General features: G+C 37.1%; 1 long non-coding RNA gene across 2 annotated transcripts in view; it reads left to right on the top strand.

Moving 5' to 3' along the window:
- LOC141454243 (uncharacterized) overlaps nucleotides 1–22879 on the top strand; it is a 136550-nt gene that overhangs the window by 101511 nt on the left and 12160 nt on the right. For both annotated transcript variants that reach the window (XR_012458590.1, XR_012458589.1), the window contains exon 4: nucleotides 9716–9982. This is a non-coding gene — a long non-coding RNA (uncharacterized lncRNA). The remainder of the gene's footprint in view (nucleotides 1–9715; nucleotides 9983–22879) is intronic.

The following is a 22879-nucleotide window of genomic DNA, read 5'->3' as shown; positions in this document are numbered from 1 at the left end:
GGTTATAAAGCAAAACAACATCTACTACATTCTTTAAATTCCAAGGAATGGTAAAAATCCATTATTTTATGCCAGTAAATAACAATTTAACTGAATTTGTAACAATGGAAAAAAAAACAGGGCATGCTTGTTTCTTTTTTCTGAGATTCTGAGATCTTGAGGCCACATATCTCTGCATAAACTTTATGATTGACAGGCAAACTATGTCGAATAGAATCTCTAAAATTATCCCGAACACCCACTCAGGTGATCAAAAAGGGACAGAATTTCGTTCACAATAGTCTATGTTGGTAGTAATTTTTTATGAGTTTTTAGCAATATAGACAATATTCTTCTTTCTTTTTGTTTTTAGTATTATAAAGAAATATGAGGAGCCACGATAGCCGAGCAGTTAGAAGCTAGACCCGCAAAGCTAAGATGTATTTCGGTACTAGGCTATATTCCCCAGTCTATACCTTTAATGGTTAATATGAGAAATTTATAGTAAAGTATGTTTGCTAGTCGCCACGATAGCCGAGCAGTTAGAAGCTAGACCCGCAAAGCTAAGATGTATTTCGGTACTAGGCTATATTCCCCAGTCTATACCTTTAATGGTTAATATGAGAAATTTATAGTAAAGTATGTTTGCTAGTCGCCACGGTAGCCGAACGGTTAGAGGCTAGACCCGCAAAGCTAAGATGTATTCCTACAGTACTAGGCTACATTCCCTGGTCTGCACCTTTAATGGTTAATATGAGAAATTTACAGTAAAGTATGTTTGCTAGTCGCCACGATAGCCGAGCGGTTAGAGGCTAGACCCGCAAAGCTAAGATGTATTGCGGTACTAGGCTATATTCCCCCGGTCTATACCTTTAATAGTTAATATGAGAAATTTATAGTAAAGTATGTTTGCTAGTCGCCTCCGTCCACGACACCTAATTTGGTATTTGGGCATCAAGCCTGCCTGAAAAATTAGGCATTAATTACCTTACTGTACTAAGAATTTTTTTTTTTTTTGCAATTTAAGGGTGCTTTACAAATTTTATTCATTCTGCTAATCATTTCAAAACAGAATTCATACAAACGGACGCGACACAAGCAACATTTAATATTAGAGGTGGAAGATGTCAAAACAAAATGAAATTCCATAAATGTAATTAAGAACAACTGAAACGGTTATAGTAAACAGGTGATATCAAAGACACGTTTTATAGGAGAGGGATATCCTGATTTTCTAGATGTATGTGGAATTAGGGAATCATGTAGTCTCACTTACACGTGTGCACGTGGCAAACCTAATTACACTATCAACAGAGAGCGGACTAATGGATCATTTTGATTTAACTATGAGTTGGTCATAGATAACAAACACCTCTGCGGTACTTAAGGAACTAAGCCTAAATTCACCCCTCAAATATCGTATACTTAGAGCTTAACTAAGTGCCCTGAGGAAAACAATGTTTTTAAATATAGGTGATAAGCAATGATTAAAAGCTGGAAAACCTTCTAATCAGTCCCTGTGACAAGAACTGCTAGCGGAAATCATCCCCAGATCCACCAAGGAGCACCAAGGTTCGCAGTTGAAGGAGAGGAACCCCTTTAGCGGCAATGGGAGGCCAATTTAAGTAGCGGTAACAACATAAACTTGCCAATAAGTCCCCGTTACCTCTTCCTGAATGGTGGAATCGAAGGGAGAATCTAGGGCATTCACAGGAAGTCCTTTTACCGCTTGCTAAATCAAAAGAAAAATCATCTGAGGTTTTCAGACCTGATAAAAAGTGATTGCAAAAGTAAAACGAATAAGATTAGAATAAGTAAGATTAGAATAATAATTCCTATCACGATAAGACCTTGCGGTTAGTTAGAATAAAGAAAACAAAATGGACATAAAATAAGAAGACAATCATAATCGTAAATGAGTTTAAGGCCAAGAGAGTTTGCGAATAGAAGCGGTACTCCAATGGGTGACGTAACGTAGAAGAAGAGCTCTCCTAGGTAAAGGTGGTAAAATAGAAATAAAACTTTCCTAGACTTACTCCCACTTCTATGATAATGGAAGGGAGTTACGCTAGTACACTTCCACTGTCCATAGTTTATTCAACAACGGGTCTTTTTTTCGGAGCGTGTGTGTGTGTATGTGTTTATAATAGGTGCGTACAAGACGGGGGACTTTTTTGGTTTGTTTGCGGATGAAGGTAGAAGATGAAGTAGTAGAGGAAATCTGGTCTCAATTTCGTAGTATTAGAGTATGACGCCAAATAGAGAAGGAGCTAACACTATAGAAGCGTACCAGCGAATATAGAGTGACGTCAGCTGGAATGAAACGATGACGTCATGCGGTTTCAAGGTCGTCAAACGTTGCTCCTTCCCACCGCTTTCCATTACTAAAAAGCCGGCCAACATTCCCCTGTTGTTCCACCCCCCCCACCACCAACACCACCTCGACCCACCATTAACTATAGACATATTTATAAAATGTCCAGACAGAGTGGAAAAAGATATGAACCCAATGAAGACGACAAGAAGGTTATGTGTGTTTCAAAAAGAGAGAGAGAGAGGTGTAATATCTCTAAGCGCGCTAACGCGCACACACATTTGAACAAATGTCCGTTTCGTCATCAGATCGTTGAACCTGCCAGACGAACCTCCCCCATCCCTACAATTGAGTTATATTAACCTTTACTAGGGGGAAGGGGAAACAGGGCCGTTGATCGCCCTCTTCTACAAGAATTACCTGCGGCTGGAATTCCTCCAGGAGATACTTCATTAGTACCATCGACCACGTAGTGCTAGTTTTTTACCTTTTTTTTATTTTTATGATTAAGCAATAATAGAATAGTTATTGTAAGAATGTGGAAAGTTGAGTTTTTCACTCACACAGCCCCAAGATTTGGTCCACACGAGCGGGCAGCTGGAGGTGCTTTGTGAAAACGCTTTCCTCGAGTGTGTAATATTTTTCTCTGTAACCTTTGCAATAATTTAAAAAGAAAACTCTGCCCACTAAAGATTAGGTTAGGTTACTAACTTTGGAATTTTGGTTTAACTTGAGCTTGAAAAGGGTTAAAAATTACGAAACAATTTTTTTTTTTTTTTCATTATTTAAGGCGCGTCAACATCTAAGGTTATTGGCGCCCGGAGCTTTTTTCAGTGCACTGCCGGCCTCCGGACAGTGTTCTCTCGTTACAGACAACACTGTCCATCACCGGACAGTGAGCTGTAAGAAGCTCCTAGGAAGAGAAAATCTAAGGGTTAACAGCTGGGCATTCGAACCCGGGACCTTCGCGTGGGAGTCCAGTACGCTAACCGCATAGCTAATCCCTTCCCTACGAAACAATTTAAAATTTTGTATACTTCATTTTATTTTTGACATTTATTTATTTATTTATTTATCCTTTTAATGAGATTTCCACCTGTAACTGCAGGGTACAATAAGTAAATGAGATAAGTGTATAAATAAATAACGTGGCAGACGTGAATGACGGTCATCCAGTGATGGCCGCCATTAGTCCGCCCAGTTGGTCACGGGGCCAACGTCGCCTCAGCCGTCTTCCGAGGATTGGAGGGTAGCGTAGTTGAAGGACAAGTTTGCAGCTAAAGGGTTGGGATGAAATGGTGAGTTTTTGATGAAAATTGTTATATCGGATTTTGGCAAGTTCTTAGAGATGAGTGGAATTTGGAGATCTGTATGGATTGTGTGGTTGCTAACATACGTAGAATGGAGCGTCTACTATGCGGCGGAGTATTTTGGATTGGATTGTTTGCACAGTCTATCAGCTGTTCCGTAAAGTTCGAGTTCAGTAAGTCCATATTGGTGTGAGAAGAACTGAATAGAGTCGTCGTTTGTTCTGTAGTGAGAGTTTTGAGCTTTTTTGTCGAGTAGTCTGGCTAGAAGTTTGTATCGTTTGTTTAGTTCGGTACGTTTAAGTCTCGTATGGGGGATCCAGCTAAGTCTCTTGTCTAGGTAAATTCCAAGGTACCGCTCATTTTGACATTATACTTTAAAAATAGTCTCCTCAATTAGCAGAGATAGGTAATCTTGCTGTTAACTAGTTGCTCCTGAAAAATTTAAAAGTTTTAATCCAATTTATCTAGATATATGTTTGAAATAAAACTTATAGACCTAGGTATGCCTAATTAGCAAACTAAGTTTAAAAGGAAATGGAAGTCATTTTTGAGAAAATCTTTTAAAAAAACTGAAAAATCTATTTTACAAAGTAGTACTTCCGCTAAACCGATTTTGGGAAATAATGTGGCATCCTGCTAGTACAAAAAACTAAATATCAAAATTTGAGTTGTTTGCAATTTTTAATTTTTGAGTTACGATGTTTAAATCAATTTAAAACGAGATAATTAAATTTTGAAATTCAAGAGATACGTATTGTGTAAAATTGCAATAATTTAAATATGAGAAATAACAAAAATGTGAGGAGCCAATTCTATGTGATGTTCACATTATTGCTTAAACATTAAAAACAAAACCAAAAACGAAAAAGGAGATGAGAGCGTTAAAAGTAAGGCAATGTTGGGGCGCCCATGGACCAATGAATCTTCATGAATTAAATAAATGATCCAAAGGTGAGTTGAAGGCGTGAATTACAATTGATTTATTTTAAGTATAAAACTTATTTTATAATACTTATTAAAGTGAAACCGCCAAATACAAGAATAAAAGTAAAGTAAAGTAAAGTAATCGCCTATTTTTTCAGGCGGGGCTTAACGTCCAACTACCATTTACTAGGTGTCATGGACGGAGGCGACTGGCAAACATACTTTACTGCAAATTTCTCATATTAACCATTAAAGGTATAGACTGGGGAATATAGCCTAGTACCGCAACACATCTTAGCTTTGCGGGTCTAGCCTCTAACTGCTCGGCTGCCGTGGCGACTAGCAAACACACTTTACTGCAAATTTCTCATATTAACCATTAAAGGTATAGACCAGGGGAATATAGCCTAGTACCGCAACACATCTTAGCTTTGCGGGTCTAGCCTCTAACCACTCGGCTATCGTGGCTTCTCTTTTTAGAGAAAGAGAAACGGGGCGTACTTCACAGACAATATCATGAGGAGCATCAGTGCGCTCGCCCCGGAATAAAATTAAAGTATATTCATAAGAATTAATTTAATAAAAATAAAACAAAAAGTAAAAGTAAAAGAAAAAAAAACTAAAGGTCTTCCTTTAAGTAAGAGAAATACCTGAGTGGAAGGGTTGGTAACCCTGGATCGCCTTGCCACTCAACTCAAGGTCGATGTTCGTTTTGTTTCTCTTCTTCTTTTTTGTGAGGTTCTTATTTTATTGTAAACCTGTCTCTCTGGGCCGAGAGTGTGTAGTCATTTACATTAAGGTGTTTTTTGTAAAAACCAATCAAAGGGTGACAGCGGCGAGGGTGAATGGACCCCCGCTGGCTGGTGGTCGTCCTGCATCGCTAATGGGTATCTTCAACACTAAATGGAGGAGACGATCTTTTTTGTTGAAGAGGGTAAACAGTCTGGAATCTGAAAGGACCGTTATGTTTGGGAAATCTGGACTGAGATCCATCGCAGTGTGCAGGTTGATTTCATCCCCGATCGATTATGGATTTCCATTGATCATCAAAAGTAGTTTAAGAAATTTCTTGTTGAGAATTCGAACATACGCCCCCTTACTTATCAAATTAATCTCAGAACATTCCTGATTTCTTGAATTAATATTTTTTAAAAAAAATATTATTTTAGTGCATTTTAGTTGCAAATATGCAAAACAAATTTGCTTCATAAAAAATGAAAAAAAATAAAAAGACGAAAGGGAATTACAATGTCGTGTCACTTCTCAAGAAATAGAAAAAGAAATCAAAATGATTAAAGAAACATTTTTGCAAAGAATGATTGGTATACTAAAAAACCATTTTCTTAGAATAGTAAATCGGTTCTTTTGAAGAAAATAAAAGAGTAAAGAAGAAGCTGAAAGAAGTACACGCATGCAAATTAGATGTACACGTGTCCGGTATTATTATTAAAGGCGAAACTATAATCTTTGCTAAAAGCCGGATGACGTGAATATATAGTTAGAGTCAGAGGGTGGTGATGTTGAAGGCTGTAAGGTAATTGTGTTGGCAACAGTGTAACTACAGAGACAGACTTGATGAACGCTGAGTAGAAGTTGGTTGGATGACGTCTGAAATGGTGAAGTAGTTGTTGCTGGACGGCGAGGGCTAACTTGATACTTAATTATTACACATTTTAGACCGGTTAAGCCTAGAGTTTTTTATTTTCTTTTTTGATTTTTCTTTTCTTTAAAAAAACAAAAAAAAAATTGAAGTTAGTAATTATTCGCAGAATAGATTCACGCATTCTCTGTTCCGCTGCACCTTTTGTTGTTCGGTGTTCGTTCGCTGAAAAGCGGAGGGGGATAATACCATTCATTTCCTGTTAATCTTAAGCACTTCTTTGGAACTTATTCAAGTCGAGCTTAGTTAAACTTAAAGCACGTATAATACCAGAACTTGGAATTAGTCATTGTTTCAATGAACTGCCTACCATTCTGCAAAATACGTATAACTTTGTATGGATGAGCCCACATAATTTTTTCCTTAGAAGTAATTTCTTTGTGAAAGGCTATGGCAGATAATATGGAAGATATTTGAATTCTAAGAAGATAAATTCTGTGTTAAACTTGGAGAAGATCAGCGATTGATCTGAGAAGTTCTAAGTAAATATATACATCCTTCCGTAAAAATTCAAATACAGAATTACGAAGACTGGATAAGTGGGAAGATGATGGAGTTAGCCTGTTGCAGTTGTTGCAACTTTCTTAATTATTGACTGTCTAAACTGCTGCAGTTGTGGATTAGCAAGCAGATCCTTTTTTCTTTAATATTTCCAAAGTAGTAGCTTTGATTATATCCGTCAATAAGCATTCTTGTTTTCGGTTTGGGATTTTCTTCCATCATCAGGGATTGATAAAGTTGGTTTTAAAAAAAAAAAGGATTAATAAAATTGAAAATAAAGTCATCTTATTATGTTGACTGTAAAGAAAACCTTGTAAAGAATTAATTAAAGAAAAGAATCGGTACTGTTTAAAAAACGAAAAACGCATAAAAATAAAATAAGAAAACAAGAAAAATAAGTTTCCATCAAGTGTTTAAAGAAAATATTTATAGAAAAGTTCATCAACCTTTTTCCAAAGGACAATTGAAAAACCTTATTTCTTTTTAATTATGTTGCATATTTTATTTAATATTAATCTATTGAACCGGCAAGGTCAGCTGGTTAACAAGATCGCGACAGAACAATTTTTGGTTATAATAATTATCGTATATCGTATAACAATATCGTAATAATAATTTTAAACTTTTTAAAAAAAAAAAATTTTAAGTTGTTCAAGAAAATTGTTTGCATTTTGATGACAGAATGTGTGCATAAAAAGTGACAAAAGTAATGGCATTTTTGCTGAAAAAAAAGGAAGTTACAAGTTGATGTAACATTAAATTGCACAGAAATATTAATGCATTTATGGCGAAGCGAAAATAAAATCACTAGCAAATCTTATTTTATTGATTATCTCTTTGCAAACCTGCAAGAAGTCTTGAACTACCAGCGATTACTTCGCTTAATGAAGATGCAACAATTTTTTTTTTTAATATTTTTTAAAGATTTATTATCTCAAATACTTGGTACAATAAACGCTTTGCTACAAGTAACCGTATACCATCACGTCTAAAAGAATTTTTATTAATTTTTTCTTATAGTTGGTCTGCATTCAATATGGAAGAGAACTTCTCTCCATCTTCCTCGTAGGCTAAAACGACTTTACCTGGAATCTTGGCGACCTTGCCAGGAATCTTCCAGTCATAAACCACTAGCCAACCACTGACTCTTCCAACGACTCACACATTACCAAAGGCATTCCTTGCCAGTATTACCTCTAGAGGATACATCTTCTTTCTACTAGTGGACATATATAAGAAATCTATGCTTACAGATTAAAACTAATACGCGAACCATTTCTCCGTCAGAATAGAATTCACCAAACTCTGAAAAATCCTTTAGATAATAGATAATAACTACAATACTTTTCCATAATTCCTCTTTTTTTCGGCAATCGCTAAAAATTGGGGTCCATTATTATTCTAAAGTTAGAGAAGGAAATTTTATTTTCAATCATTAATGTTTTGTGCACTACTGATAATATCATACACATTTAATAATTTTTTAAATTCAGAAATAACATTAATTTTTAAATTTAGATTTTAAAGTTAGCTTGCTTGTACGTGAACATATCGAGGCGCCACGATAGCCGAACGGTTAAAGGCTAGCCCCGCAAAGCTAAGATGTATTGCGGTGTTAGACTATATTCTCCGATCTATACCTTTAGTGGTTAATACGAGAAATTTGCAGTAAAGTATGTTTGCTAGTCGCCACGATAGCCGAACGGTTAAAGGCTAGCCCCGCAAAGCTAAGATGTATTGCGGTGTTAGACTATATTCTCCGATCTATACCTTTAGTGGTTAATACGAGAAATTTGCAGTAAAGTATGTTTGCTAGTCGCCACGATAGCCGAACGGTTAAAGGCTAGCCCCGCAAAGCTAAGATGTATTGCGGTGTTTGACTATATTCTCCGATCTATACCTTTAGTGGTTAATACGAGAAATTTGCAGTAAAGTATGTTTGCTAGTCGCCACGGTAGCCGAGCGGTTAGAGGCTAGACCCGCAAAGCTAATATGTATTGCGGTGTTAGACTATATTCCCCGATCTATACCTTTAATGGTTAATATGAGAAATTTGCAGTAAAGTATGTTTGCTAGTCGCCACGGTAGCCGAGCGGTTAGAGGCTAGACCCGCAAAGCTAAGATGTATTGCAGTACTAGGCTATATTCCCCGGTCTATACCTTTAATGGTTAATATGAGAAATTTGCAGTAAAGTATGTTTGCTAGTCGCCACGGTAGCCGAGCGGTTAGAGGCTAGACCCGCAAAGCTAAGATGTATTGCGGTACTAGGCTATATTCCCCGGTCTATACCTTTAATGGTTAATATGAGAAATTTGCAGTAAAGTATGTTTGCTAGTCGCCACGGTAGCCGAGCGGTTAGAGGCTAGACCCGCAAAGCTAAGATGTATTGCGGTACTAGGCTATATTCCCCGGTCTATACCTTTAATGGTTAATATGAGAAATTTGCAGTAAAGTATGTTTGCTAGTCGCCACGGTAGCCAAGCGGTTAGAGGCTAGACCCGCAAAGCTAAGATGTATTGCGGTACTAGGTTATATTCCCCGGTCTATACCTTTAATGGTTAATATGAGAAATTTGCAGTAAAGTATGTTTGCTATTCGCCTCCGTCCACGACACCTAATTGGTAGTAATGCCCACCTGAAAAACTATAGTTTTTTATAAGTTAGCAAAAGCTTTTTAATATCATTTGAAATTCTAGGCATCATTGTTCCATAATCTAAGGGAAATCGAACCCACTAACTAACAATACATCTAAGCTTTGCGGGTCTCGCCTCTGTAACCGCTCGGCTATTGTGGCGCCATCAGCAGTAACATCTTACTTAACATGTACAATATTGAAGTTAACTACATTTCAGTACATTTCTAATGTTACAAACATATTTAATTACATAATTGCTATAAAAAGAAAGCCTTTTTAAAAATTCAACAGATTTTTCAAATTCATGTAAGTGTATAGGTTCAAATTTATTACATCAGTTAACAAATATTTCTATTTATTGAACTAAATATGAACTTAATTCTGTTGCAGATGTACATCTTCATTATCTAGAGATTCAATCAGATAATGTGGATCATTTTGAGAATAAATAGTAGCCAATATATTAGAGCTCATCAACTGTCTAGCCTTGATGGGTGCAGACGAGTCTCTTCACTAAGTAAAACCAGACATTGTTAAGTACATGGGGCAAAGACTGCAAGCAGTTATGTAAATTAGCATATAATATAGATGGAAAACAATGTTCATACGGTGCCAACAATAAATTTATACACATATCTGAGCTCGTAATGTATACCTGTAAGTAGACTATCTATATACACATATAATTCTAGAAATACTTTTCTTACGATAATTGCGAAATGCAGCTTTCCCCCCTCCCACTCCCCCACACACAAATACTTTGATGCATAAATATCTGCATAAATTGATTTATTGAGACCTTTCTCTTTTTTTCTTTCAACAGGTGAATTTAAAAGAAAAAAAAAATGTTGAAAGTCGGTTAGGAATGGAGCACAGCTGTGATTAAGTCGTGGTCGTGTGATGTCTAATTCTGTTTGAAATAAAATTTAGTAGTTACTTTATAAACAGAAATTTTGTAATTAATTTATTGGTGACGTGGAAATTTATTGGCATGCCAGGCTGACATGACATCCTGTGATGGACTCTCTAAAGTCTAAAGACTAAGAGCTGAAGGGCTTCCACTGGTGAAAACGCTGATTTCGGCGTAGCTCCTGTTGGCGTAGTTCCTATTTGCGTAGCTCCTATCGGCGTAGCTCCTATCGACGTAGCTCCTATTGGCGTAGTTCCTATTTGCGTAGCTCCTATCGGCGTACCTCCTATCGGCGTACCTCCTATCGGCCTTGCTCCTATAGGCGTAGTTCCTATCTGCGTAGCTCCTATCGGCATAGCTCCTATCGGCGTAGTTCCCTATCGGCGTACCTCCTATCGGCCTTGCTCCTATAGGCGTAGTTCCTATCTGCGTAGCTCCTATCGGCATAGCTCCTATCGGCGTAGTTCCCTATCTGCGTAGCTCCTATCGGCGCAGTTACTGTTAAACTGGCCAATGCGTTGCATTCTTGGTTTTAACTCTTATCTGTTCTCCTGTTTATCACAACTAGGACCATCCTTCAACCTTTAGCATCCTAGTACTATAGGATATGAAGTTTTTTAGTACCCCCCCCCCCTGGAAAAAAAACAACCAATCTTCCTTTAAGAAACTATTTTCCAGGACTTGTGATTTTTTTACCCCAGCGAGTACGTAATACTTCTGCCCCAGTCTTCTACATATAATAACAGACATCTATTGATATGAAAAGACTGTTGTTGTACACTTTGACCAACACTAAACAACAGGCTGTTGTTTTTACCCTTGAAAGCGTTCATATTCAATGTCATTACATAAATAAAAATACATAATACATTTATATACTACACACAAAACAATATGTCCTTGTGTACAAGGTTTTATTTTAAATTTCTTTGTTTTTAAATTTTGTATTGGATTTTATTAAACAGTATATATATATGTACCCATTGTAAAAGTGCCATCATGAATAATAATAACAATAAAATTACCTCCTGCCTGCTGAACTGACAATAATTCAGCTATTTTGACAAGTAGGTGCGCAATATGATTTTTTTTCACCCCATCTATCGTCAGAGATGATCATTTGCTAGCATCTGATACTGTAGAACAACATTCTTTATCCAATATGGCTCCTTCTTCTCCCATGTTCAGGATTTGATTCTTTATTTACGTGTTGCAGTGGTTCTTGCATTCACAGCCACGTATCCTTAATGAATTTCTATTGATAAGATACTCTTCGGCCCCCAGATGATCTCGTTGATGATACTATCCTTTTTGAGTGTAAGAGTAATTCTTGTGGCTGGCACATTTCCCAATCTAAGTACCAGTGTTCTGGTAATAACTCAAAAGTTGATGGGGTTTAGAAGAATGTTTACATTAGCTTAAATCAGCTTAGACCTTCCAAAAATCACGAGCAAGATTTTGTTGATTTACAAACATGTCAAATAATTTTTTTTTTTGGTAAGCATTCTAGTTTTCAGCAAATTTTGACTTCGCACTATCGTCCATCTTCAGCTCACATATACGCTTCACTCCACGAAATTTTTAGACTATTCCCTCAGGTATAAAGTATGACACATAAGAAAAAACAAACCATTGGCATTCAGAGGACTCATGTTACCCAAATGCATTCCTTGTTCTCGGCGCCCAATTGGATGAAATAGGCTGACCGGAAGTGGCACTTTTCCGAACAGAATTTTCCGTATTTTACAGATTTTCTCGCAAACGGCTCCCATGATTTTATTTAAATTTTGTATAGTGATTACAAAAACACAAATCTATAACTTTTACTGAAATCATTTTGTCTCTAAATTCGATTAAGGATATTCCCTGTGTCATGGGGGTAGTTAAATTTTATTAGATCCTTCTAAAGCGATGAAAAATAAAATGTGATTCAAATCCACTAGACCAGCAAAGCTAAGATATATTGCGGTACTAGGCTATATTCCCCAGTCTATCCCTTTAATGGTTAATATGAGAAATTGGCAGTAAAGTATGTTTGCTAGTCGCCACGTAGCCGAGCGGTTAGAGGCTAGACCCGCAAAGCTAAGATATATTGCGGTACTAGGCTATATTCCCCAGTCTATCCCTTTAATAGTTAATATGAGAAATTGGCAGTAAAGTATGTTTGCTAGTCGCCACGATAGCCGAGCGGTTAGAGGCTAGACCTGCAAAGCTAAGATGTATTGCGGTACTAGGCTATATTCCCTGGTCTATACCTTTAATGGTTAATATGAGAAATTTGCAGTAAAGTATGTTTGCTAGTCGCCACGGTAGCCGAGCGGTTAGATGCTAGACCCGCAAAGCTAAGATGTATTGCGGTACTAGGCTATATTCCCTGGTCTATACCTTTAATGGTTAATATGAGAAATTTGCAGTAAAGTATGTTTGCTAGTCGCCTCCGTCCACGACATCTAATTGGTAGTTGGACGTTAAGCCCCGCCTAAAAAAATAGGCGATTACTTTACTTTACTTTTACGAGCATTTCCGGAGAGAACCCTCCAAATAAAATAATATGCACCTTTACAGTACATATGAGTATGCATCCGTCTTTATACCATTGTGTTAATAACGTAATATTAATTAAATTACTTGTAGTAAAGTTAATGAAAGTAATAAACTTTAAGTTAATTATCCTAGAGGCAGTGGAATATACATTCTAATCTAAAAGGCAGTGAAAGTTGTTTTTAACGATGAAAAAAAAAAAATAGAAGTCCTTTTCAATTAATTTATTACAATACATAAAAATGTATATATTGTAACCTATAACAATATGGAAGTTAACATGAGTTCATTGAACCCTATTGAAACGTGTGGCAGAAACACACTTGGACACACCTCTACTTTTTTTTTAAATACATATAAGTATTACGTAATTACGACATTAAAATATATAACACAAATCTTATGTTTACAACACAATCCAGATTTAAAGTTCGAACATTCGGTATTTTACCTTTCGTTTTTTTATCTTTCGCACTTCTCACTTTTAACAGCTTTAGCAAATCTTTTATGAGCTGGTCAGTTATATAATATTTTTTAGAAAAATAATTATTTTCAATAATAATAAGAACAATAATAAGATGTTGACGCGCCTTAAATCATTAAAAATAATAATAATAATAAATTATTATAATGGGCGATTTGAAATCAGCTAAGATGTATTGCGGTACTAGGCTATATTCTCCTGTCTATACCTTTAATTGTTAATATGAGAACTACATTTAAAAGTATGTTTGCTAGTCGCCACAGTAGCCGGAGCGGTTAGAGGCTAGACCCGCAATGCTAAGATGTATTGCGGTACTAGGCTATATTCCCCAGTCTATACCTTTAATGGTTAATATGAGAAATTTGCAGTAAAGTATGTTTGCTAGGCGCCACGATAGCCGAGCGGTTAGAGGCTAGACCCGCAAAGCCAAGATGTATTGCGGTACTAGGCTACATTCCCCAGTCCATACCTTTAATGGTTAATATGAGAAATTTGCAGTAAAGTATGTTTGCTAGGCGCCTCCGTCCACGACATCTAATTGGTAGTTAAATGTAAAACCTGCCTAAAATAATTTGCATTCCTTTATTTTATTTTTCAGTGTAATGTACAGTTTTACAAACTATAATGTTTGTGGGAATTAATATGGGTCCACATATTCCCGAGTTTGAAGAATATTAATGAGTTCGAACATTGAGAATAATAGTAAAGTCGTGAGAGTGTTCACTGTAGATTGTTTCGTCTATATTACAGCTCGAAACATGTAAAAGTAAATTAATTATCTATTTTTTTCATGCGGCATTAACGTTCTGCTAAATGGTACTTGGACTTCCGCCTTAGTCAAACTAAATGTTAGTTGTTATTTGTTTACTAACGAATTATTAACATTAAGGTTAGTAAACTACTAACCAATGCCCACTCTAAGTTCGAAACATGTATTTCCGGCGAAAAATTGATTGATTGATAGATTTGAGGCGCTCACCATACTTCCTCTAATTAGGAGTAAGAGATAGTACAAATCATATGCCCAATAATATTACCTGCGTGCCAGCCAACTAACGTACAGAGGAGTTGTTCATAATGGAAGAAGCAGCGAAGTATATCTTCTTATTGGTATATAGGTCAAAGTAAGAGTACCTTGGCAAAGAGGAGCACACAAGAAGAACCACTGGCCCGATTGGTCGGTGGGAGGGTGGGGGAGTGTTCGCGAAGGGAAAGTGTGCAAAGGATTAGAGTAACGGTATTTGGCCCCCGGCTACGTCACCAAGTTCCTGGCACAACACGTCACCGTTAGAGGGCGATACAACTTCCTCCATTAGCAAGTCGCACACAGAGCTTTCCATTATTTACCAAGCTTACCAACTGTTTTGTCGTAAAATTTATTATTTTCACTTTGCTGTAAACTAGCAGCGGTGTTCAATTTTCGTTCCTTCAGGACCTTCTTGAAGGCTCTTCTAAGAAATCTTCACAATACTCTCACGTCTTTTAAAGTAAAGTAATCGCCTTTTTTTTCAGGCGGGGCTTAACGTCCAACTAGGATGTCGTGGACGGAGGCGACTAGCAAACATACTTTACTGTAAATTTCTCATATTAACCATTAAAGGTTTACAGGGAAATATAGCCTAGTACCGCAATACATCTTAGCTTTGCGGGTCTAACCTGTAACCGCTCCGGCTACTGTGGCGACTATCAAACATACTTTACTGCAAATTTCTCATATTAACCATTAAAGGTATAGACCGGGGGAATATAGCCTAGTACCACAATACGTCTTAGCTTTGCGGGTCTAGCCTCTAACCGCTCCGGCTACTGTGGCGACTAGCAAACATACTTTTAAATGTAGTTCTCATATTAACAATTAAAGGTATAGACAGGAGAATATAGCCTAGTACCGCAATACATCTTAGCTGTGCGGGTCTAGCCTCTAACCGCTCGGCTACCGTGGCGCCTAGCAAACGTACTTTACTGCAAAGTTCTCATATTAACTATTAAAGGTATAGACCAGGGGAATATAGCCTAGTACCGCAATACATCTTAGCTTTGCGGGTTTAGCCTCTAACCGCTCGGCTACCGTAACAACTAGCAAACATACTTTACTATAAATTTCTCATATTAACCGTTAAAGGTATAGACCAGGGAATATAGCCTAGTACCACAATACATCTTAGCTTTGCGGGTTTAGCCTCTAACCGCTCGGCTATCGTGGCGCCCTCTCACGACTCATACCACAGTAAGTCTGGCCGTAAGTTTTTAGAGGTTAGATAATTTGAGACATTACCATTGTTTTGCAAATACAATACGACAATTAGTTTTTGCAACAAAAAATCAATAAATCGGAAGTTCCACGTCATTGAAACTATTTTTTTTTTCGAAATACACTCATCAGAAATTTTCATTAAATCGTTTTCTCACGGCAAAATGGCTAACATTCCATTTAGGCGGTCTTTCAGGAGAGAGGTGTGAACAGAGTAAGTTTACCTTTTCCTATGAACCTAAATATTATCATCTACTAACATTTGGAGATTTTAGGCGAAGATCAGGATGCTTTTGAACTTTTCCAGCAGCGCAAGAAGCCAAACTTGAGAAAAGCTTTAGCGACGTTAAGAAAAAGCGAAGTAGTAAAATTTCAGTTTACAAATCTGATGGATTGAATATCTTAGAATGGTCAAAAAACCGAAAAAAAAAGGAAAAGGAAGTAACTGTGAAAGGCATCCGATAACACTTCATAATTCTGAATCTTTTAACATTCCTTCATGATTCTATGTTCTGAATCATTCTCTTAGCCCATATCTTCATCCTTCACCACAGTACCTCTGGTGGCCATCCATCAGCATGATCTCATCGATCTCTTTTCTTCCATTCATCTTTTTTCTGCAGTATTCAATGGTGAATAAAAGGGATGCTGCAAAATTTGAAAATTTTTTGAGAAACCATAAAACTTGCCTTTGAATTGTGTGATTGCTTTACTAAATTTTAAAAAGCTTTAGTAAAACATGTTTAATAAACAACAAGAAACGGTCGGAGAGATAAGACTTAAGAATGAGATAAAAGGTAGAAGACAAGTAGGTGTTTGAGTTTATAAAGCAGTCCTGCGTGCCATACCCGGTCGAAGGCCTGAGGAGATATGTCCAGGAAGACACCCGGGCAATACTGCTTTAATTCAAGGGAAGTAGCGATTACATCCACCACTCGATGTGCTTGGAGAACAGTCGAGTGGCAACTCCGAAAACCGAACTGATGGTCAGGAATGATATTTAAAGAGGCTATTTCAGTTTGGAGGCGGACGCTTCTTTCTACGTCTCTAATCACAAAATACACATTGTTCTAAATATTCCTCTCGTCTCTGGAAACAGACCCAATCTCGCCTACAACAAAACTCCACTTAAGTCATTACATCCCTCTGATCCATAACATGTCTAACTACAACACTTTTTTCAAATCCACATCGCAGAATAAAGCGGCGGTGGCCACGCGATCATCTCAACATATAATGCCGACCTCCTAGGATGGTTACTGTGTAAGCTTGCCAACCTGGGGGAACTAACGGCTTCCATCACTGGATGGTCGTCGTTCACGCCAATCACGCCTCTTAGCGCCATGCATGTGCGCGTATATGTATGGATATATATATAGGCGAGCATGTGTATTTGTGCCATCCCATATCACTATCTCTTTTGCTTATTGTACTGCATACAGTTGCAAAATAAATAAACAAAAAAAATCGCTAGAGAAAATAACGAAATAGTAAATAAATCCATGTATAAAGTGAGACGAATTGAGGTTGTATACTTTTCTGTACAAAAAAAAAGTAGGTCAAAGGAAAATAGTATTTAAATAATCATAGAACTGGACTAGGCGTACCCCGACTTAGTGTTGGTTTTTCCAAGAAATAGCCCCTAGTCCGGTTGTAAAGGATTCATCAACAGTGAAAGCAGAAATGTTATATTGGTCTGTGTCTCTGCTACACTGTGTGAAAGTAGCAAGATTCATTTTGGAAAATACGAAGTTGGCAAATTTTATAATCATTTTGGTGTTATCGGCTTGAGGAGGTTATTTTGGTGGATTTCTTTAATTCAATACTGGATCATAATTTTGAACTTAATCTCCTTCAATGTAGGTCCAATTGGGTGATTTTGTTCAAAAGCTTATTGTCGGGTTAAGTAGGTGTTTAAGTTTATAAAGTAGTCCTGCGTGCGTTACCCGGTCGAAGGCAAGTAGCGATACCAGATATCAAGTTTTACTATTTTTGCAATTTATAACAACCTCTTTTGTGGACTTTTTAAGACGTACACTTCCGGTGAAATCCCAAAGTCCAAAAATTTGACTCGATTTCATTACTTCCTGCCTACCTAGCAAGAGGAAGTAAGTAACTTTGAAGCTGAGCTCTCGCAAAGTACCGTGCTTAAAAAAAAATTCACTCAAAAAATTGTTTCAAAGAACAAATTATAGGCCAAATTCCTGAGTAGTGTTGGGAAATAGTCTGAAGAAAATTCGTTTTCGAAGAAATATTTTCGGCGGGAATGTTCGTACCACATCCGGCTTACTGATTTCTATCGTATAGTTAATGTAGCACCTTGATCCGAAGTAATTTTACGATTTGGAGTGAATGGTGGATGCATATTTTCCAGAGACAGACTTTGCTAATTCACTTTTCTCACTCAAAAAAGGAAACCCACATATCACAGCTATTTCCGTTTTGTAAATTAACTGCACAATCCCTGTAACAGTAATACAGTAAGAGAATACCAAAAACTTATCATTTAAATCAAATATTAACCAATTAAAAATGAGCAAATAAAAAACTAAACAATCGAGATTAGTTACAAAGTTGTTGCATTCAGTGTCATGGTTGCATCAAGTGCACCGACCTTGTTTCTAGACCAATGCCAAGGCAACTCCTTCCCCTCCTCATTATTGCACTCTTACCTGTACCTGGAGCAACATCTCAATCTTAATATAATAGTGATAAACTTCAAAAATGAAAGAAAACTCTTAGCAATTAATTTTATTATCTAATATTATCTTTAGAAAAAAAAATCGATTCCAGATAGGTCCTATTACTTATCGATTGCTATTCTTTGCATAATTAATTTTTGCTAAATTTTTGTTTCCTTTAAATACTATATTTATTTAAAATTTATTTTTGATTGGTGATTAATCAAAAAAAGCGAGAATCTTATACGTGCTTTTGACATCTAAAGATAAAAATACGTAGCAATGAATCTTCAACATCTGTATTTCTACTCTACGTATTCTCCATTCTGCAAAGATTATTTCCATCATTTTTAAAACTAAAATTTAGCCGAAATATAAACAATTTGATCTTAAATTTGGGCACTTTTTGACCAAGACTTTGACTCTCCTTTCATTCCTTGAGACTAGATTGTAATCAAATTTTGCTTTTGGAGTAATACTTACTGATACCAAACACTTCACGGACAGACGCACTTATAGACCAATTCGTGACCATCACTTTTCGAAACGTGTATTTTTACGTATTATGATGTGATGCTAAAATTTTAATATTATTAACCCGTTGCCGCACACTTTTATTTTGATGATCGTGCTCAGAAACACAATTTTTTTTTCTCAATTGTTTATGACTGGCAGATGGAATCAAGTGTAAGTTGTATGTTTGGAAGTAAAAATCATCACATTTGGCCACGGTTTTTCCAAAAAAACTCTCGACGGCTATAACCGTCATTGGCTCATCATGTCATTTTTTCTCTTTCCAGAGCAAATGACGGCTATGACCGTCGTGACGACTATACAGCATTTGCTTTACTAATTCAATAATTAACAAGTGTATGCGTTAGTACACTTCGTACTAACGCTGTACTTTTTTTTATTAATTAAAATGTGCACGACGGCTATAGACGTCGTTTGCCTACATATCAACAAAGATCGGACGGCTATAGCCGTCATTTGCGGCAACGGGTTAATTTGTATTGTGCAGCTGAATTCTTTTATTGTACATCAAATGAAGACAAATTTCTGTTCTAATTTACTCAGTTTTGAGCTTTATTTGAATAACTCAACTTTATAATAACGTGGTATTTAAGTAATTTGATGGTTTCCAGAATAAGTAAATAGAATCCTCTTAAAATTGGGACAGATCAGGCAACACTTTCTGTCATAGAACTAGGAATGCAAAAATACACTTTTTAAGGACAGGTTCTAGATCTCTTTTAACTTTATTTGCAGCTATTAATCGGTACGGAATTACATAAAAAATTTAAACAAAATTTTTTGTTAGGATTCTGTTATCTGCTTTTCTTATTAACAAATTACGTAACATTATCAATTGCGTAATACTTATGACGAAAAGAAAATAAGTATTTTTTTTTCTTTTTCGTCATTGTAAATGACAAGTGCAAGTGAAATGCTTGCATGGCCGCCCACAAATTGATTTAAGTCCGATGCAGGCATACTAAAACTTAACATTGTGTTATATCTTCTATTACGTAAAACTGTCAGCTACTTAAATAGTATCTGTCAGATACAGTATTAATTAGAACTAATACAGCTTCTTTTCTTTTTTTGAGGCTCACAAAAGACAAAAAAAAATTCGCTTAAATCTGAACAAAAATAAAGCTGGATCTGACAGTCGTAAGTTTGAGATTTTATAATGGCGGAAGTTCGGAAATATCTGTGTTCCTTTAAAAGCCGGACGGAGGAACCACTTTACTGAATCGATTCCTTTAGTTTTCTCAGATTTAATTGAAAACCACTGTTTCGATTTTTCTTTAAACTTACGTATGCTCGAATAGCTTTAGTTGTAACACTTTGCCGGAAATATTCGATTTAAGTCACTTCTGGCTGAACGGAAGTAATATTTGGGCTTCTCTCTGAATGTACCATGTGTAATTTATGTGACTAAAATCTGAATCTTACATAAAAATAAATAGTTGTTAACTAAAATTCGAAGAAAAACGACTTTCCGGAAGTACTAGTTTAGAATAGATCTACTGAATAGATAGATTAAACTAGGGCGGCCTCAAGGCCCTACGCCACTGCGACCCCTTTGGATCTATTGTGGCTCCCCCTCACTCTAAAGCTCGCCACCTCAAGACCTGTCTCCTTTTAATCAGACTCTCTTGCTGCTGGAGAGCGGCACACTGGGTAAAGCTCTCCTCCCCGAGAAGTAACATCCTTAGCCCAGACCAGCCCCTCACTCTGACACAACACAGTGCAGTGCCGTAACTGAATAGATTTTTAGTTAATAAAGTTTTTTCAAAATTGGTTTCTATTGAGTGAACTTGAAATCACTTAGCTTAACGAACTTATAAATGAGCATCTCTGATTGTACGTATAACTGGATAGTAAAAGACGAAAGTCGTAAATAACCGTTAGGACTACAAAAAATTTTTAACCCTTGTCCATAGAAACTTAGAAAGAAAGGGAAAAGGTCAATTTTCTTGAAGAAAGAGTTATGCTGACGTACTTACCAAACAGAACCGTTGGAAAGAAAACGGTTTTCTTAGTAAATAACTCGTTCAGTGTTAATGAACGTTTGGACTTGTCCAGTGATGGACTTGGACTAGCGCTAGGAATTGTAAATCATCCGTTAGTCGGAGGGGTAACAAAGGGTACGAAATATAAGATGGGTGTTTACAAAATATTTACGAGCAACCATCAATACCAACAAACCAAAATATTGGCACAATAAACTTGTTGGTGTAAATATAAATTATTAGGAAATACCGTTAGAAATCGTTGAACTCTTAATTTTACACAAACAAATCTTTTGCAACCCTTTTTGCAAATACAAAGTTTTTACCTTAGGGGGATTTTTACAGTTAGGTTCTGTCAAAATATTTACCCTTAGCCAAAGTACCTATTCTACTTATAGCTGTCCTGATGAACTCCGTTGTACATAGGTAGGCATGATTTCTTAATCTTCTTTTAGTATTATCTTTACTTTCACTAAAAGGAGAGTATTAAAATCGTTCAGATTCTCACCGGAAATACCTCTTTTAAGGATTACGAAAAAGTGTTTTTTTTAAATAATCTGTCTATGAATCTGTTTGCAAAAAAAAAAGAAGTATGCATCCGCCATAAATGAAACAAAAAACGGAAACAAAGTTCTCAACTTTATGCTTTGGTTTGTGCTACCATGGAACCCGACAATAAGCTTACGTAAGAAACCGGAAGTGCCCGTTTTTCTTGAACTGATTATACACGTTTATCGATATTTCTCGACGAATAGCTTTCAGCGAATTGCAAGTCAGCGAGGAAATGGTTATCCTCCATTCGTTGTACAGAAAATTTTTTTCCTTCTAATTAGTAAGAGTACCACAGGGTCGAACCCTTAAGAAATGGCTTTTTTGGGGGGGGGGCACTCCTGGAAGACCAGGAAGGCGCCACGGTAGCCGAGCGGTTAGAGGCGAGACCTGCGAAGCTAATATGTATTGTGGTACTGGGTTCGATTCCAGGTCTTTAGGCCTTGGATTTTATTTAATGGTTAATAAAAAGAAATTTACAGTAAAGTATGTTTGCTAGTCGCCTCCGTCCACGACACCTAATTGGTAGTTGGACGTTAAGCCCCGCCTGAAAAAATAGGCGATTACTTTACTTTACTTTACTTTACTTACTCCTGGAAGACCAGGAATCACAGTAAAATTAGGATCTTTTGTGAAATTATTTCTGTGAAGACCCTGAAATTGTGGATAGGAATCAGAATAATCTGGTGGTATGGCTTCCTTTATAAGACACTCGTTTTCAGGAAATACCTGCTGAGATTGGGGGGGGGGGGGTTCTTTTGTTTGGAACTCCTATGTAGACAGGGTCAGAAGAAACGGCGTGGTTGAGTTATGAGAAATATATGGCCAGAAGAGATCATATCGCAACGAATACTAGTGAGGATGATCCTGAACCGTGTGAGAAGAGTCCATATAGGGAGCAGGGATGGTGCAGAAAAGCTTCAGATAAGCAGCACGCTGAAGAACCCGGCAGTGCCCCAATAATGGCAAGAGCAGCACGCTGAAGAACCAGGCAGTGCCCCAATAATGATAAGGGGCAACGCGCAGAAGAACCAGGCAGTGCCCCAATAATGATAATGGCAGCACGCTGAAGAACCAGGCAGTGCCCCAATAATGATAATGGCAGCACGCTGAAGAACCAGGCAGTGCCCCAATAATGATAAGGGCAGCACGCTGAAGAACCAGGCAGTGCCCCAATAATGATAAGGGCAGCACGCTGAAGAACCTGGCAGTGCCCCAATAATGGCAAGAGCAGCACGCTGAAGAACCAGGCAGTGCCCCAATAATGATAAGGGGCAACGCGCGGAAGAACCAGGCAATGCCCCAATAATGATAAGGGGCAACGCGCGGAAGAACCTGGCACTGCCCCAATAATGATAATGGCAGCACGCTGAAGAACCAGGCAGTGCCCCAATAATGATAATCACTTTTAATTTAGAACACGTTTCCCAAGTACGCGTGCTTCTCAGAGAATTGTGAAGTTAGTCATTTTACTCTAATGCACTATTCCAGTACACTGTATACGCTTTAAACACTAGAATATTCACAAAAAAGAAATATTTGATCAAAGTCCCCCGAGTAGCCCACTTTGACTGAACCACAGTTCAGAACGGCTTTTTTGGATATTTCTATAATTTTCC

Source organism: Rhodnius prolixus, unplaced genomic scaffold (assembly GCF_049639745.1).
Source record: "Rhodnius prolixus isolate KJV_2025 unplaced genomic scaffold, Rpr scaffold_9, whole genome shotgun sequence".
NCBI classification, from domain to species: Eukaryota; Metazoa; Arthropoda; class Insecta; order Hemiptera; family Reduviidae; genus Rhodnius; species Rhodnius prolixus.
The sequence above is the reverse complement of the archived record's forward strand: the minus strand, read 5'-3'. Positions and strand labels throughout refer to the sequence as shown.